General features: G+C 34.5%; 1 protein-coding gene across 1 annotated transcript in view; it reads left to right on the forward strand.

Annotated features, from left to right (window-relative positions):
* The window catches only part of STPG2 (sperm tail PG-rich repeat containing 2), a gene marked incomplete at its 5' end in the record, with an annotated part of 297,860 nt that overhangs the window by 206,501 nt on the left and 71,740 nt on the right, over positions 1-19,619 (forward strand). The gene's annotated exons all lie outside the window — the stretch shown is intronic.

Consider the following 19,619-nt stretch of genomic DNA (forward strand, 5'->3'; position numbering starts at 1 on the left):
GGAAACTTGCTTTGTTTTTCATTGTCTTTTAAAAATCAAGTATATTGCCAACTTAAAGGTCTGTTCTAAGTCAAAATTTAATTTTTCTTATTTTCTTTTTTTTTCTCTTGAGTTACTGTACCATTGCTGATTTTGTCAAGTTTTAGCTTTGTTATGAAGTATAATTTAAACACCTTTAGTGTGTCCCTGACCACACTCAGTATGTAGTCACCCAGAATGGTTCAGGGAAATTAGTTCTTTGAAGTTCTGGTACTATCATGGTAACTATCACTAAGGACAAGCAAATAATAAATAAATGTCCATTTCAGGGTCTCTTGAAGTAAATTATGTTGAACTTAATATTCTCTGAAGATTATTTTTTATCTTTCCCTTTACTGTTCTCTCCATAAAAATTATTGTAGATGAAATGTATAGGAATTTCAGTTAGGTGCCAGGATTGGCACTGTGACTTTTCATCATTTCAGTATTTAGACTAGGGCAAGTAAACACACTAATTGTTTTATTAGTTTCTATTTTATAAAATTCAGAAAATATTTGCCACCTACTTGGCTCTCATGAGAATACTGAAGATTAATAAGACTGTGTTTCTTTTTTTTTCTTTCTTCTTTTTACTTATTTATTTTAAAAATTAATTTATTTTTTATTGCTGTTCAATTTACCAACATACAGAATAACACCCAGTGCTCATCCCATCAAGTGCCCCCCTCAGTGCCCGTCACCCATTCACCCCCACCCCTGCCCTCCTCCCCTTCCACCACTCCTAGTTCATTTCCCAGAGTTAGGAGTCTTTATGTTCTGTCTCCCTTTCTGATATTTCCTACCCATTTCTTCTCCCTTCCCTTCTATTCCCTTTCACTATTATTTATATTCCCCAAATGAATGAGAACATAATAATGTTTGTTCTTCTCTGATTGACTTACTTCACTCAGCATAATACCCTCCAGTTCCATCCACGTTGAAGCAAATGGTGGGTATTTGTCATTTCTAATGGCTGCGTAATATTCCATTGTATACATAAACCACATCTTCTTTTTTTTTCCTGTTTGTTTTTTTTAATAAATTAAATTTTATTGGTGTTCAATTTACCAACATACAGAATAACACCCAGTGCTCATCCCGTCAAGTGTCCCCCTCAGTGCCCGTCACCCATTCACCCCCACCCCCCGCCCTCCTCCCCCTCCACCACCCCTAGTTCGTTTCCCAGAGTTAGGAGTCTTTATGTTCTGTGTCCCTTTCTGATATTTCCCACACATTTCTTCTCCTTTCCCTTATATTCCCTTTCACTATTATTCATATTCCCCAAATGAATGAGAACATACACTGTTTGTCTTTCTCCGATTGACTTACTTCACTCAGCATAATACCCTCCAGTTCCATCCACGTTGAAGCAAATGGTGGGTATTTGTCGTTTCTAATGGCTGAGTAATATTCCATTGTATACATAAACCACATCTTCTTTATCCATTCATCTTTCGATGGACACCGAGGCTCCTTCCACAGTTTGGCTATTGTGGACATTGCTGCTATAAACATCGGGGTGCAGGTGTCCCGGCGTTTCATTGCATCTGTATCTTTGGGTAAATCCCCAGCAGTGCAATTGCTGGGTCGTAGGGCAGGTCTATTTTTAACTCTTTGAGGAACCTCCACACAGTTTTCCAGAGTGGCTGCACCAGTTCACATTCCCACCAACAGTGTAAGAGGGTTCCCTTTCGCCACATCCTCTCCAACATTTGTTGTTTCCTGCCTTGTTAATTTTCCCCATTCTCACTGGTGTGAGGTGGTATCTCATTGTGGTTTTGATTTGTATTTCCCTGATGGCAAGTGATGCAGAGCATTTTCTCATGTGCATGTTGGCCATGTCTATGTCTTCCTCTGTGAGATTTCTCTTCATGTCTTTTGCCCATTTCATGATTGGATTGTTTGTTTCTTTGCTGTTGAGTATAATAAGTTCTTTATAGATCTTGGAAACTAGCCCTTTATCTGATGCGTCATTTGCAAATATCTTCTCCCATTCTGTAGGTTGTCTTTTAGTTTTGTTGACTGTATCCTTTGCTGTGCAGAAGCTTCTTATCTTGATGAAGTCCCAATAGTTCATTTTGCTTTTGTTTCTTTTGCCTTCATGGATGTATCTTGCAAGAAGTTACTGTGGCCGAGTTCAAAAAGGGTGTTGCCTGTGTTCTCCTCTAGGATTTTGATGGAATCTTGTCTCACATTTAGATCTTTCATCCATTTTGAGTTTATCTTTGTGTATGATGCAAGAGAGTGGTCTAGTTTCATTCTTCTGCATGTGGATGTCCAATTTTCCCAGCACCATTTATTGAAGAGACTGTCTTTCTTTCAGTGGATAGTCTTTCCTCCTTTGTCAAATATTAGTTGACCATAAAGTTGAGGGTCCACTTCTGGGTTCTCTATTCTGTTCCATCACTGATCTGTGTATCTGTTTTTGTGCCAGTACCACACTGTCTTGATGACCACAGCTTTGTAGTACAACCTGAAATCTGGCATTGCGATGCCCCCAGATATGGTTTTTTCTTTTTAAAATTCCCCTGGCTATTCGGGGTCTTTTCTGATTCCACACAAATCTTAAAATAATTTGTTCTAACTCTCTGAAGAAAGTCCATGGTATTTTGATAGGGATTGCATTAAACGTGTAAATTGCCCTGGGTAACATTGACATTTTCACAATATTAATTCTGCCAATCCATGAGCACAGAATATTTTTCCATCTCTTTGTGTCTTTCTCAATTTCTTTCAGAAGTGCTCTATAGTTTTAGGGTATAGATCCTTTACCTCTTTGGTTAGGTTTATTCCTAGGTATCTTATGCTTTTGGGTACAATTGTAAATGGGATTGACTCCTTAATTTCTCTTTCTTCAGTCTCATTGTTAATGTATAGAAATGCCACTGACTTCCTTGAATTGATTTTGTATCCCGCCACACTGCCAAATTGCTGTATGAGTTCTAGCAATCTTGGGGTGGAGGCTTTTGGGTTTTCTATGTAGAGTATCATGTCATCGGCGAAGAGGGAGAGTTTGACTTCTTCTTTGCCAATTTGAATGCCTTTAATGTCTTTTTGTTGTCTGATTGCTGAGGCTAGGACTTCCAGTACTATGTTGAATAGCAGTGGTGAGAGTGGACATCCCTGTCTTGTTCCTGATCTTAGGGGAAAGGCTCCCAGTGCTTCCCCATTGAGAATGATATTTGCTGTGGGCTTTTCGTAGATGGCTTTTAAGATGTCGAGGAAAGTTCCCTCTATCCCTACACTCTGAAGAGTTTTGATCAGGAATGGATGCTGTATTTTGTCAAATGCTTTCTCTGCATCTAATGAGAGGATCATATGGTTCTTGGTTTTTCTCTTGCTGATATGATGAATCACATTGATTGTTTTACGAGTGTTGAACCAGCCTTGCGTCCCGGGATAAATCCTACTTGGTCATGGTGAATAATTTTCTTAATGTGTTGTTGGATCCTTTTGGCTAGTATCTTGTTGAGAATTTTTGCATCCATGTTTATCAGGGACATTGGTCTGTAATTCTCCTTTTTGGTGGGGTCTTTGTCTGGGATTGGAATTAAGGTGATGCTGGCCTCATAGAACGAATTTGGAAGTACTCCATCTCTTTCTATCTTTCCAAACAGCTTTAGTAGAATAGGTATGGTTTCTTCTTTAAACCATTGATAGAATTCCCCAGGGAAGCCATCTGGCCCTGGACTTTTGTGTCTTGGGAGGTTTTTGATGACTCCTTCAATTTCCTCCCTGGTTATTGGCCTGTTCAGGTTTTCTATTTCTTCCTGTTCCAGTTCTGGTAGTTTGTGGCTTTCCAGAAATATGTCCATTTCTTCTAGATTGCTAATTTATTGGCGTAGAGCTGTTCATAATATGTTTTTAAAATCGTTTGTATTTCCTTGGTGTTGGTAGTGATCTCTCCTTTCTCATTCATGATTTTATTAATTTGAGTCTTCTCTCTCTTCTTTTTAATTATGCTGGCTAATGGTTTATCTATCTTATTAATTCTTTCAAAGAACCAACTCCTGGTTCTATTGATCTGTTCCACAGTTCTTCTGGTCTCAATTTCGTTGAGTTCTGCTCGAATCTTTAGTAACTCTCTTCTTCTGCTGGGTGTAGGATCTATTTGCTGTTTTTTCTCTAGCTCCTTTATGTGTAAGGTTAGCTTTTATGTTTGAGTTCTTTCCAGTTTTTGAATGGATGCTTGTATTGCGATGTATTTCCCCATTAGGACTGCTTTTGCTGCATCTCAAAGATTTTGAACAGCTGTATCTTCATTCTCACTAGTTTCCATGAGTCTTTTTAATTCTTCCTTAATTTCCTGGTTGACCCTTTCATCTTTTAGCAGGATGGTCCTTAACCTCCATGTGTTTGAAGACCTTCCAAACTTCTTGTTGTTATTTAGTTCTAATTTCAAGGCATTATGGTCTGAGAATATGCAGGGGACGATCCCAATCTTTTGGTATCAGTTCAGACCTGATTTGTGACCCAGTATGTGGTCTATTCTGGAGAAAGTTCCATGTGCACTTGAGAAGAATGTGTATTCAGTTGCGTTTGAATGTAAAATTCTGTAGATATCTGTGAAACCCATCTGATCCAGTGTATCATTTAAAGCTCTCGTTTCTTTGGAGATGTTTTGTTTTGAAGACATATTGAGTGTAGAAAGCCTTAAATTAGAGTCACCAAGTATAAGTGTATTTTTATCTAAGTATGTCTGCACTTTGGTTATTAATTGATTGATATATTTGGCAGCTCCCATATTCGGAGCATATATATTGAGGATTGTTAAGTCCTCTTGTTGGATAGATCCTTTAAGTATGATATAGTGTCCCTCTTCATCTCTCACTACAGTCTTCGGGGTGAGTTTTAGTTTATCTGATATAAGGATGGCTACCCCTGCTTTCTTTTGAGGACCATTTGAATGGTAAATGGTTCTCCAACCTTTTATTTTCAGGCTGTAGGTGTCCTTCTGTCTAAAATGAGTCTCTTGTAGACAGCAAAAAATGGGTCCTGCTTTTTTATCCATTCTGACACCCTGCACCTTTTGATGGGGTTATTAAGCCCATTTATGTTCAGAGTTACTATTGAAAGATATGAGTTTAGTGTCATCAAGGTATGAGTTTAGTGTTCAAGAATGTGTTTCAAAGTCATTTTCAGAAGCTCTGAAGCTCCTTAGATGTATAAAATCTTATTATAATATGAAACATATTTCTTCTTGTTGTCAAGCCAACACTAGCTTCTGAAAGAATTTATATTAGGGGAATATCTTCATTATGAAGACTGTTAATATTTGGAAGACATAGTGACTGTCAAAGTCACTACACAATTGTAGAGTAGCCAGACAGCTTCTAAGTGAAAAGAGTTTATCACACTGTTTAAAGTAATAATCCATCAAGGTTGCTATCCCGAATCTTAAGGGTAACCTATAATTCAAAGAAATGATAGCAGAAATCCCTCATGTCTATAATAAATACATTAGAAAAAAAATGGATTTCTGAAGGTACTACCTGATACTGTGATGTGTAAATTTCATTTCCTCTGACATGTGCAGATATTGTAGTAATTAGAATTGTTCATTCTTTTAGATTTAATCTGCTATCTAAGGTATACCATCCAAAACATGTCTTGAATATAGAGTCAATAAGGTGACTGGGGCCAATTCAATTAATATCCATCTTTCATTTTGGTAATTGAAAATTAACTTCCATTTGTCCTAATTCTTACACTGATCCAATCAAGGAAAAGATATTCAGGTGTGATATAATCAACTCTCTAAATAGGTTCCTCATTTTTTATTGATTTTTTACTTAGGCTAGGGTTTTTTTTTATTGATGAATATGACAAAGAATTCTTGATTATTTTTAATATAGACATAGTAATATGATTTTTCTGCTCTAAAATGAGAATAACTCATTTCTTTTTATAATTCTTAATTACATCTAACATTTGCTGAAAATAACATCTAACTTACTGTGTAGTCTTGTGATTTTTTAAAACAATTATTGTCATATAATCAAAAGATACAGTGATAATAGTTCTGTTGGTTATATTTCAATTTTTATACTATGTATAATACCATATCATATCTTAGAATTAAATTAAGAGAAACGTGTTTTCAAGAAACAACAAGTGTTGGTGAGGGTGTAGACAAAGGGAATCCCTCTTCTGTTGGTGGGAATGCAAACTGGTACAGCCACTCTGGAAAACAATAGGTGATTCCTCAAAAAGTATAAAAATAGAACTATGCTCTACCCTAGCAATTGCACTACTAGGTATTTACCCAAAGAATACAAACACTAATTCAAAGGGGTACATGCACCCTGATATTTATAGCAGCATTATTTGGCAATAGCCAAATTATGGAAAGAGCCCAAATATCTATTGACTGAAAAATGAACAAAGAATGAAATATTACTCAGCTGTAAAAAAGAAATGAAATCTTGCTGTTTGCAATGATGTGGATGGAACTAGAGATGATAATAATAAAGGAAAAGAGTTAGAGAAAGGTAAATACCATATGATTTCACTCATTTGTGGAATTTAAGAAACAAAACAATCATAAGAGAAAAAAAAAGATTCAACCTAAGAAACAGACCCATAAGTATAGAGAATGAATTTATGATTACCAAAGAGGAGGTGGGTGGGGAATGAGTTAAGTAGATGATAGGGAATAAGGATGGCACTTGTTGTGATGAGCACTGGATGTTGTATGGAAGTGTTGAGTCACTAAGTTGTACACCTGAAACTAATATTATACTGTATGTTAACTAACTTGTTAACAAGTTATGTTAATATAAATAAAAACTCAAAAAAAGAAGCATTTTAATCCTATTGTCATTTAAGCATTGGTAATTTTATTTTACTTTTATACTAATGCAAAGGACCTTTTGGGGTTATGTTTAATTCTTTACAAGTCAGATAAAATTATTTTCTGTTGTTATGTGTTTATATACATATACACACAAGTGAAATTATAAAATTGAATCAATTTATAGAGTATGATAGGCAAATTCATTTCTTGAGTCATGACATTACTAACAATTCAGTGATTTCCCTTACAGAACTTAAAGAACATGTATATTGTTATCTTTCTACCTATAAATAGAATAATTGGCAAATTAAAATTGATTAGCAGATATTTTACATTTGTAGTTAAAGTGTTAAGAACTGAGGTTGATAAATGATAGATTATGAGTTGTGAGTTTGGTTGATAAATGAATAATAGTCTTATGGGATTTATTAATTTATAGGGCATTCATTCAATCACTCAACATTTAATGGTGATTTATTTATTTATTTAAAATTGTTTAGAACTTTTAATAGCATGAAAGTGGTTTTGTTTTACTCATAAATGAAGTCTTGTCTTTGCATATATTTAAGAGAGATAAAATGTATTTTCATTATCTAAATTAAAGAGGGAAATAGTATATTTGCATTAAGTATAATTTAGACCATTAAATGTTGTGTAACCAATGAAGACACTAGAAAAATTTAATGAAGAGATTATTAAATGAGGTGCATCACATTATAAAGCAATCTACTCTTATTGCACCAAATTTTAATTCATAGATATGTAAATGAGTTTGTGATTGATCCAGGTCAGGTAAAGTAAAATTTTTGTTAAGTGGAAAAATGCTTAAACATTACTTTATTGTTCATGATGACCTGGTTTTGGACATTTAGAGAAGGGAAATACTCAGCAAATTTATAAAGAAAATGAATGAAAATGTCAAGTGTGGAAAACTGGAGACTCTTATACAGTGTGGTGGAAATATAAGTTGGTATCAGTGATTCTCAAGCAGGCTGACAGAATGTTTCAAATATATATGCCATTTAACCACCAAATCCTACTCTGGGATTATCCTACAGAAATAATTAATGATATACCCCAAATTTAAGCTTTAAGGAAATTCATCAAAGAGCACTAGTAATGAAAAGTTTACAATGTCTTAAATGAAATAAAAATGGGGTTTAGTTAATTCTCATACATCAAGTGGATAGAGTTCTTTGAAAAAATATTAAGTGGTATATATATTTAAAACTGGTAAGAAGATTCATTTGATTAGTCATTTAACAAATATGCACTGAGGGTCTTTTTATGTATTCACCACTATTCCAGGGTCTTGAACTAAATATAAGCATTGTTGTTTCATAGAGCTTAATTTGAGGTCTAATGGGCATTTAATGGATCAGATATTTAATTGAATAGAAAAAATAGATCAATAGATTGATAGATGAAAGTGAACAAGGAAAAAAAGCAAAGAAAGAAAAAAAAGAATAAATGCCAGGTAGTTATAAATGCTATGAAGAGGAATAAGAGAGAGAAGGACGATTGGGAGTTCAGAGTGGGTTGAGCATAGTTTCAAAGAATGTTATCAGAGAAGGCCTCATTGAAAAAATAATATGTAAGTAACCTACTTCGACTTGTTAAAGATTTTGTTTTACTTTCAGTTTTTTTAATTGGCTCCACTAGATGAATGTACATTGGTTTATAATAAGTAAAAATTAATTTAAGATTTTTAAATGAAGAAAAACAATTGAAGCTTAAAGCACAATTTTTATTAAAATCAAGTATTTAAATGAATGTAAGATTCCACAACATATGTGGTGTATAAGACAATATTTGAAGACTGAATGCAACAGGTACTGAGATATACTTTATGTAGAAAATATAGATCATTTCTCATGAAAATAGCATTGTGATTTCTGCATCACATTCCCACAGCAATTTATTTCAGGAAACAAATGTAATCTATCTTAGAGTTTAATTGAACATATACCATGTAGGTAGTTTTGTTTACTTTTTCAATAAACATAAGTAATACCCTTGATATAAAAATCAGTGTAGTGTGAAAACTAATTATTTATTTTCTCAGTGGCTTGTAAAATTATGGCTTCAGAAATGCTATAGAGGTCATCAAAATGCAGTATATCCCTCTTGCTGAGGACTGTTAACTTATTGCAATAAATACATAATTTTTGTTGTTTTTCTATAGCCAATGGAAGTGCTTTTGGGATGATAAAATGTAAGGTAATTCTGAGTATAGGCAAAAATAGATCAGATCAATTTTGAGGATTTGTTGATTCTGTATCTTTATTAAAAATGATGGATGAGTGTCTCAGTCGGTTAGGTGTCCAACTCTTTATTTTGTCTGAGGTCATGATCTCAGGGTCATGAGATTAGGGTCCATGCTGGGTGTGGAGGCTACTTGAGTTTCTCTCTCTCTGTCTCCCTCTGCTCCTCCCCTTATTTCTCTCTGTCTAAAAACCAATGATGGAAATGTTATTTTTTTTTTTTTGTTTTAAATTTTTATTTATTTATGATAGGCACACAGTGAGAGAGAGAGAGAGGCAGAGACACAGGCAGAGGGAGAAGCAGGCACCATGCACCGGGAGCCTGACGTGGGATTCGATCCCGGGTCTCCAGGATCGCGCCCTGGGCCAAAGGCAGGCGCTAAACCGCTGCGCCACCCAGGGATCCCCTGGAAATGTTATTTTTGAAAATGAACTAATTTTATTGGATTCACCTCAAATTTTGTTTCACTTGGCACTTAATCTGTATTTCAAGTAAATTCTCCTTAATTCTGCATAATTTGAGAATGATCATATTTATCTTAAAGATTTATTTATTTATTTATTATTTATTTATTTATTTAAAAGAGAGTGCACACAGGATTGGAGGGAGGGGCATTGAGAGAGAAGGAGGGAGAGAGAGAAGCAGACTCCCTGATGAGCAGGGATCCTGTTGGGGAACTGGATCCTAGGACCCTGATATCTTGACCTGAGGCAAAGGCAGATGCTTAACCAACTGAGCCACCCAGGCATCCCTCACATTTATTAATAAGCATGTATTACAGGCAAAATTATCCTATGCATAGTATATTGAGTTTGGGGTTATTTACTTTTTGGATACTAAGGAATTTTGAAAAGTATGGAAAAAGCTTTATTTGAGGAGAGAATAAGTATGCAGGGAGTAGGGGTAGGACAGGACTGGTACACAATATTTTACAACATAAAAGAATCAACGTCTGATGTAGAGTTATAGCCTTAAAGTAGAAAATGGTGTGAAACTATAAAGAATAATTGACAATATGTGTATTTTATATAAACAATATATAGAAGTGAGTTTATCTCAAACATTTTATGGGTATAGCTTTATATATTAGAGTGAATTATAAATTGATAAAACAAAGAGGCCACATATTTAAAAAATAATTATATTAGCTTGGAACTAAGAGGGATAGACACAGTATATAAAATAAAAAGAGGCCTTTGGACACTGAAATTTCTGTAGGTAGGAAGTTGGCTGAAAAACCACCTAGTTGCAAACATGGCTACTTTCGTGGAAAAAGAAGGATGACTTAAAAGAACAGAACCAGAAACCCACAGAATAGAGTCATGAATCAAATTGAACAACTCTTAGGAATTAGAACTGGGCCCTAATATAGGAACTGGCAACATGTACTCTGCTGGATTTGAAATGCCATGAGCCTATGACTGCTATGTCCCTCCTGTTTTTCTCCCTTTGAATGTTGATAGCCTTTATCTTATTCTTTTCTATCATTAGTATAAGGATATCTGTGCGGAAGTAAGTTAAGGCATTTAGATGGAGAGGAATGATATTCAAAGAGTTGTACAGAGGAACTAATACAGAGAAGTCTCATCCACATCTGAACCAGAATTTATTGAGATTCTGAACTTCAAGTTATGCCACAATGGGATGAAATTTGGGAGTTTTCAAAGTATTTTACATATGGGATGTGAAATGTAGCCAGAGAATGGACTGTGGAAGATTGTGTTTCCAAAGTTTTTGCCACAATATATTTCATCCTACATGTTCTTCACATGGTGCAGAGTTGACAGTGCTCTCATTGAGTACTGGAGTTTATTTCCAGATCCCTGGTGGACCTTTGATATTGCTCCTATAGAGTGTAGCAAAGGGTTGCTATGTGACTGCTGAGGCTAAATCATAAAAACTTCATGCACTTCTGGATGGCCCCCTCAGAATAACTACTCTTGAAACTAGCCATCCTGCCAGTATAAAACCAAGCGGCCAGGGAAAGGTTCATGAAAAGGAAATGAGGCCCCCAGGCCTAGCTTACAGCCAACAGCCAGCATGGACTAGCCAGCGTTATGAGTGTAAGTGGAAGCAGAACCTCCAGTTCCCAGTCAGGCTGCCCCAGCTGACACGCTGTGCTGCTGAGATGAACTTTTTCCTCTACGTCATGACTAACGATAATTTTGAAATTTTTTATTCATACGAGACACACAGAGAGAGGCAGAGACATAGGCAGAGGGAGAAGCAGGTTCCCTGCGGGGAGCCCAATGCAGGACTTGATCCCGGGACCCCATGATCATACCCTCAGCCAAAGGCAGACACTCAGCCCTGAGCCACCCAAAGTTCAGATTTTTAAGCAAAATAAATGATTATGTTGTTTTAAGCCACTAGTTTTGAGGGGTAGATTTTTATGCAGCAATAGATAATCAGAACAATTTCTAAGCAGAGAAGGGAGACAAAAGAAGGCAGATAAAGTTAGTACTAAGTAAAAGTCTCAAAGGTGATGTAGTCCAAAGAATAGGAAGTTGAAATTCTATGTAATTACTAAAGTGAAGATGTATTCATGCCTACAATTAAAGTTGAATTAAGAGTGAGGTTAAGTCCAGGATTAGAAAGGGTATTAACAATAATATTAAACTATCTTAGAAATATTTGATAGGGTAATTAATAAGATGATCTATGTTCTGAAATTCTCTAAGAAGGTGGGAGAGAACATTAGAGTTGGGTATATAATAGCCACAGAGAGGAAAATAGCTCAATTTAGATTATTAATGATGAAAATAGATGTGTTGTATTTGAGTGAAAGTTTCAGGTTTTCAAAGCATTTCACATATATTACTGGATTATCACAACTAGCTTAGGGTTAATGATCACTGTCCTTATTTATATGGGAGAAAACTGAAAGGTAATTAAAAGAAAGGAAAATTTGCTTATATTAACACAAAAAAATAGTATAAACAAGAATAAGATCAAGATGGTTCACTTTTTTGTTAATTCTTTATAAAAAATACATTTGAGCACATACTATGTTTCAGACTGTGCTATGAAAAATGGAGTAATACTCAATCCTTGTCCTCAAATCTCGAATATCTAGCAAGGTAGAAAAATGTCCATAGATAATTATAATAAAATTCCACTATTAGTGGTCCCTATATTACAATTGTTTCCAAAATCATATATAAACTTATTGGCAAATGGATGAGCAGGTCTTTTAAAAAATTTTTTACTGAAATATATTTGACATATGTTAGTTTAAGGTTACAACATAAGGTTGATTTGATACTTTTATATATTGCTTTATAATAGCTATTGTAGCATTAGGTGCCACCTCTATCAGGTCATATAATCACTTCTTTTTTGTGATGGGAATTAGTTAAGATCTAGTCACTAAGCAAGCTTGATGTTTATAATACAATATTGTTGCATATAATAATTATGCTGTGCATTATATCTCCAGGACTTATTCATCTACCGGTTGTTAGTTTGGACTCAAAAACAACACCACTCCTGTCCCCCAGTCTCCAGCCCCTGGCAATCATCACTTTATTCTCAGTTTTTATAAGTTCAGCTTTTTTTTTAGATTCCACATACAAGTGATATCATAAGGTATTTATCTTTCTCTTTCTGACTTACCTCAGTAAAATGTCTTTATGGTCCAATCCTGAAAATGGCAGGATTTCCTTCTTTCTCATGGCTAAAAAATATTCCATGTCTATATCTACCACATCTTCTTTATGCATTCATCTGTTGATGGGCACTTAGGTTTCCATATCTTTGTTTTTTTGAGTAATGCTACAATAAACATGGGAATGCAGACATCTCCTTGATAGAGGAACAGTTGTTAATATACATTTCTTAAACATAGAAAGTAAGGTTACAAAGCATACAACATGTATAGTTTATAGTATATTGATAAGCCAAGAAGGTTTACGTTTATCTATCCATTCACTGGTTGAAGGACATTTAGGTTATTTCCAAATTTTGACTATTATAAATAATGCTTCTATGAACATCCATGTGCAAGTCTTTCTGTAGATATATTTTAATGTCTCTTGGGCAATTACACAGGAGTAGAATTGCTAGGTAGGCTAGTAGTTTTATCTTTAACTTTTTGAGGAACTTTTAAATTGTTTTTCAAAGTGGTTTTACCTTTTTTTTTTTTAAACTTCCAAGGTTCCTTTATTTGTTTTGAAAACAACCTCCATTCTTTACTTCTCAATTTAGTCTTGGGTTAGTGACAAAAAAGGCTTTTCTCTCTGGCCTCTTTTGTAAGAAAGGGAACAACATAAACACTCCCCATGAGATCTCTCTCCCCAGATTCCAGTGAAGGGCAGATGGGGCCAGGACTGGAACTGGAACAGCACGGAGAACATGTAGGATCTGTCTCTGATCCCCACTTGGCTTACAATCCCTTCCTCCATCCTTCCTGAGACATCTGCTCCTGTCTGGAGGGCTCTGGCTCCATCTTCCGGTTCAGAGCATCTATAGTAGCTACAATATTAACTACAACAATTATGACAAATCATGTGAATTTATAATTACATATAAATTTGTAGTTCAAAGCACGATATCTTTTAAAATCTTGATATTTCATCTGTCAAAGGAATATTAAAAATAACATTTTGTTTATTAAATTTTATGGTAAAACCTGAAAGAGAAAATAACTGTTTTATAAATATATACATTTATACAATTGACCCTTGCACAATGCAGGGGTTAGGGGCACCCACCCTATTTGCGGTTAAAAGTACATAAATTTGATCCCCCCCCCACCAACTGAACTGATAGTTTACTGTTGACAGAAAGCCATACTGATAAGACTGTTAACACATATTTTGTATATTGTATGTATCATATACTACATTCTTACAATAAAGTAAGCCAGAGAAAGATGTTATTAAATAGAGAAAGTACCTTTATAGTCCTGTATTGCAAGAAATCCACGTATAAGTGAACCCACACAATTCAAACATGTGTTGTTCAAGGGTCAACTATATAATTCTTGGTAGATATAATTCATTAGGAAGACTTTTTTTTTTCTTTGATACTGACCTTCAAATCTGAATGAAGCTTATCAAATTAAGTTTTAGCAGGATTCCTGGCTGGCTCAGTGAGTAGAGTATGTGATTCTTGATCTTGGAGTCGTAGGTTCAAGTTCCACATTGGGAGTGGAGCCTACAAAACATACACACACATAAACACACACACACACACACATATTAAGTCTTAGCTAAAACATTGGAAAATTTTGGGAAGTATAAGAGAAATTCAAATAGACTTGACTTTTAATAGAGGAAGTTGGTTCAACAGGAGGCTACTTATTGGTGGAGTTATGTAAGCATAAGCTGGATGATTTCTCTGCTCAGAATGCTTTGGGATAGATTTCTGTGGAGAATGGGAAGCTGGGCTTGAAAACCTTAAAGCCTTCTACTCATTCTCACCCTGGTAGTTTAATAATTCTCTAGGTAATAAGGAGGCAGCCAATATAGAAATGCAATAATGTAAATTGTAATATGACTATAATGAGATAATTTATTCTATTTATGAAGGGAATTTTGATTTATAGAGAATAATTTAAGGACAAATGATACTGTATCTGCTCATTATTCCAAATTTCATACTGTATCTGCTCATTATTCCAAATTTCAGGAATGTTTTCTTGAAGAAATCATCACTAACTTTTTTGGTTTTTTTTTTAGATTCTCCATGTAAATGATATCACACAGTATTTGTTTTTCTCTGTCTGACTTGTTTCACTTAGCATAATGCCTTCAATGTTGTTGCAGATGATAGGATTTTCTGTTTTTTTAAAATAGCTGAATAATATTCCATTGCACTTTTACCTTCTTTATCTCTTCATCCATTCATGGCTACTTAGGTTGTATCTAGGTATGCTTTTCTGTATATTTATCCTGAGAGATTTATATAGTACTTCTTGAGTTTGTGCCTTGATGTCTTTTTCTTTCTTTTAGTTTAGAAAGTTCTTTCATTAAATATTCAACTATTACATTTTTTAAAACTCTTCTTTCTTTCCTTCCTTCTCTTTTATCTCATTCCTCCTCCTCTTCTTGGTCCTTCTTTTCAGCTCCAACTAAACATACCTTTTGTTTTCTTTCATAATCTCTTCTTCATTTCCCATCCTTTCCCCCCCCATGAATCATGTAGGTATTTTATTTAACCTTCTCTTCCAGTTCATTGATTCTTTCTTCTGTGTATAATCTGCTTTTGTAAACAATCTCATAATTCTTTTTTTAAATATTTTATTTATTTATGATAGATATAGAGACAGAGAGAGAGAGAGAGAGGCAGAGACACAGGCAGAGGGAGAAGCAGGCTCCATGCTAGGAGCCCGACGTGGGACTCGATCCCAGGTCTCCAGGATCGCTCCCTGGGCCAAAGGCAGGCGCTAAACTGCTGAGCCACCCAGGGATTCCCCAACAGTCTCATAAATTCTTAATTTTAGTTATTATATTTTTACTTCCGCAGTTTGTAGTATGTCTCTGAATGATCAGTATTTTGAGGCAGTCTATTGGGATTCTATTGGCTGCTCATAACGCTTTTCATGCACAAAGCATTTAAAAATTGTTTTTCAGATTGGTACATAAAGGAAGTAGAACAAACATATTCTTTGCTCCCATGAATTTAAAAGCAAAAATGGAAAATACTTAGGCAGAAGGAAATATAAAAAAATGTATCAAAAAATTTACATATTATTTTTAAAAATAAGCTAATAAATATATTAAATTAGTTAATATATGAGAGTGAAAGTCCAGGATTCATAAAAGTTTGAGTTATATTACTTTCTTCAAATAAGGAAGGTTATAAAAGCTAAATACAGTATTATCTATATTATAGAAAGACATTGGAAACAAACGGTTGGCTAATGATAGACTATTTGACATAATACACAGAAGTCCATGGAATATTATTTGATGATGAAAAATCATAGCATATTCTACTACAGTGAATGTTTCTTTAGTGTAATTTAGCTCATATCATATATTATTTAAGAATAGGGCAAGAAATCAGTAAAAGTCATAAATTGTCTTGATTCATATGCAATTATGTCTTAAGGCAACAAGTATATCAAAATTTCTTATGATTAGAGAGAAAGACTTAACAATGTATGAAGGAAATATTAAGGAGAATAAGCCAAAATTTACACAGTTGTGCCTTCTTAGTGCTCACTGTCACTGATGTTACACTTTTCACCATGTTAAGATTTTGAGAAAGCTAAAAGAACAGGTAAAGAGGTTACAAAGACATTTTTCTTTGTATGAAAAAACCAAACCACATATCCCTTCACAAAACAAATCTCCTCCCTGTCCCGGAAAACAAAATGAAACTTCAAAACAAAAATTCCTGATTCATGAATTCTTTACCTCAGGTCAGATTTTTATTATTATTATTTTTGTTGTTGTTGTTGTTGTTATTTCAGATTTCTGTTATTGATGGAACTTGTTTTTATCAAGAGTGAATGCCCTCAAGAACCTAGTACTTGAGAAAGAAAGAAGCATGATCTCTAGAGTTAGTTAAAGGCTATGAAGGATAGGATGACACTGTCCTCTTTTTAATGGTTTGGAACACTATCGGTTAGTACACAGGTCTCTAAGTTCTTTGTATATGGTAAAATACACATAACAAAATTGATCATCTTAACCATTTTTAAAATTTTATTTATTTTTCAAATTTTATTTATTCATTTTAGAGGGAGTGAGAGAGAACATGTCAGCAGGGGGAGGGGCAGAGGGGGAGAGAGAGTGAGAGAGAGAGAGAGAAGCAGACTCTGTACGAGTACTTGTGCTACAGTGTGGAGCCTGACTCAGGGCTTGATCTCAGGACCCTGAGATCATGACCTGAGCTCAAACCAAGAGTTAGATGCTTAACCAACTAAACTTACCCAGGTGCCTCATTAACCATTTTTTAAAAAATTTATTTATTTGGGAGAGAGAAAGAGAGCATGAGTGGGAAAGGGAGAGGGAGAGGGAATTTCAAGCCGACTCTACATGGGGCATGGAGCTGGGTGTGGGGCTTCATCCCACAACCCTGAAATCATGACCTGAGGTGAAACCAAAAGTCTGAGCCTTAACTGACTGTGCCACCCAGGCACCCTGACCATCTTAACCATTTTTAAATGTGCAGTTTAGTGGTATTAAGTACATTCGTGTGTTCTGCAACCATTACCACCATCCATACTCAGAATTCTTTTCATCTTGTAAACTGAAACTCTTTACTCATTAAACAGTAACTCCTGGGTAGCCTGGGTGGCTCAGCGGTTTAGCGCCACCTTCGGTCCAGGGTGTGATCCAAGTCCCATGTCAGGCTCCCTGCATGGAGACTGCTTCTCCCTCTGCCTGTGTCTCTGCTTCTCTCTCTCTCTCTCTCTCTCTCTCTCTCTCTCTCTCAAATAAATAAATAAATAAATAAATAAATAATCTTTAAAAACAACAACAAAAAAGAAACACACCCCAAAACAGTAACTCCTTATTACCTCTCCTTACCGCCAGCCCCTACAAGCCTCGGAATAGATGAAGTGCCCACTATGCTGTGGGGAATGTAAAAAAGAATGAGACAGTTTTCACACTGCCTTCCTTAGTATATACTATGAGGAAGTGACTCTTAAGAGAGAAAGAAAAAGAAATTGGGATGGTGGTTAATATGAGCTTTCTTGTGTTACAATTTTAATTCTGAGTAACACCCAGCTCTGTCACTGGCCAACCTACTACTCTAGATTCATGGTTGGTTACATATTCACTATAGTTTCTGTATTTGTTGTTTGAAAGAAATCTAAATAAGAGGCACAGGTTGTGCTAGTCTTTGAAATACCACTTCAATATGATAGGGTTTTATTGACAACAGTGTGTTATTAACAGTAGGATAGGGCGAGAATTATAGGAAGAAAGGATGGAAAGATGGGAAGGGAAGGAGGAAGATAGATTTTCTTTACCTAGTTGATGGTAGTAAAGGGTAGAAATATGTGTGTTGGAGAGAGGAGGTTTCTTATAAGCCCAGGGAATATAATCACAGAAATTAGGAGAGTTAAAGGATAAAATATTATTAACTAAATAATGAGAAGGCAAGATTAAGGGAATAAAGGGAGATAGGAAAACTGAAGATTATGATATTCTTGAAGTGGTTCTACTTTTTATATATAATTATAATCTTTGTGGTCAGAAATTATGATTTTGTAACTGTTAATTTTATACACCATGAATTAGAAAACGTAGTATCTACTTTAAATGCAATCATTTCCATGTAGGATAATGTTGCCATTGAATAAATGAAAAATATGTTTCAGTCAGATATAATATTCTTTTCAAGCAAGCCATGTCTACTTTTGTAGAGTCATTCCTCTTTGGAAATGCTACACAACTGTTCTAAATTTTTTTTTAACTGTTCTAAATTAAATTAGAATTCAGATACTTGGAACACAGAAAGACAACTTTTTTTATAATAGAAAATATAATAAAAGTTTTTAAATAGTTCAATATAGGATAATTATATAAAGTTATATAAAGTGTATCTAGATAATGCTGTACATTTATTAAAATTCAACTCTATGTTATGATAGTTTTATATGGTAGCTTTACAGAAAGATTATATTATCCAATTTGTTATACTTATTATAACTGCATTTCAATTAAAACACTTAGCAATTTCCTTGTTCTTTTTGAAATATTTTGAAACCCATTAGTGTGTCAGTGACTTGGCACTGCTCTCTAATTGCAATAGATATCAAGTGATAAAAATTGATTTTTTTGTACCTTACTTTGAAGAGTCAGCATTGGTTACCTGAATACATTATAATTCCTTTAAAATATTAATCCATGTTGCTTAAAGTTCTCATTTCTGAATTTGGGATTAGATGTGCAGTTTATTTTCACTAAAGAATGATTTGTATTGTATTGAAATATGGAATTCTAAGAAATGTTATAATATTGAAAATCTATTTTAAAAATCTACCTTTTATACATAAAGCTAAATTATACCAACATAGGTTTAGTGTATCCACATTTACCCATTTTGAGTATCATATAATTTTTATTTTAAATAAATTAATCATGAAAATAAATTTATATTTCCAGGAAACAATGAAACCTTAAATCTTGTGGCTTTACCTACTAATAAAAAATTACTACATTAAAAATATTATAGAAAAGTACACAGATTATTAGTTTATATCTCAGTGCATTTTTATAAATTGAACTGGCCATATAACCATTATCAGATGAAGAAACAGAACATTAAAAGCATCCTTGACCCCTCCCCTAACTCTCTCCTAGTCATTAATCATTATTCTGGCTTCTGTCACCATTGCTTTATTTTCACTATTTTCAACTTGTGTAAATTGAGTAATAAGATTATTTTGTGTATAGCTTCTTTCATTCAACCTTATGATTTGTGGCCTATAAACTATATTGTCTCAGGTGACAATCATTAGTTCATTCTCAACATAGGAATGTGTCATAAGGGCTCCTGGGTGGCTCAGTCAGTTATGCATCTGACTCTTGGTTTCAGCTCAGGTCATGGTCTCATGGGTTGAGGGATTGAGCCCTGG

Source organism: Nyctereutes procyonoides, unplaced genomic scaffold (genome assembly GCF_905146905.1).
Source record: "Nyctereutes procyonoides isolate TBG_1078 unplaced genomic scaffold, NYPRO_anot_genome, whole genome shotgun sequence".
NCBI lineage: Eukaryota > Metazoa > Chordata > Mammalia > Carnivora > Canidae > Nyctereutes > Nyctereutes procyonoides.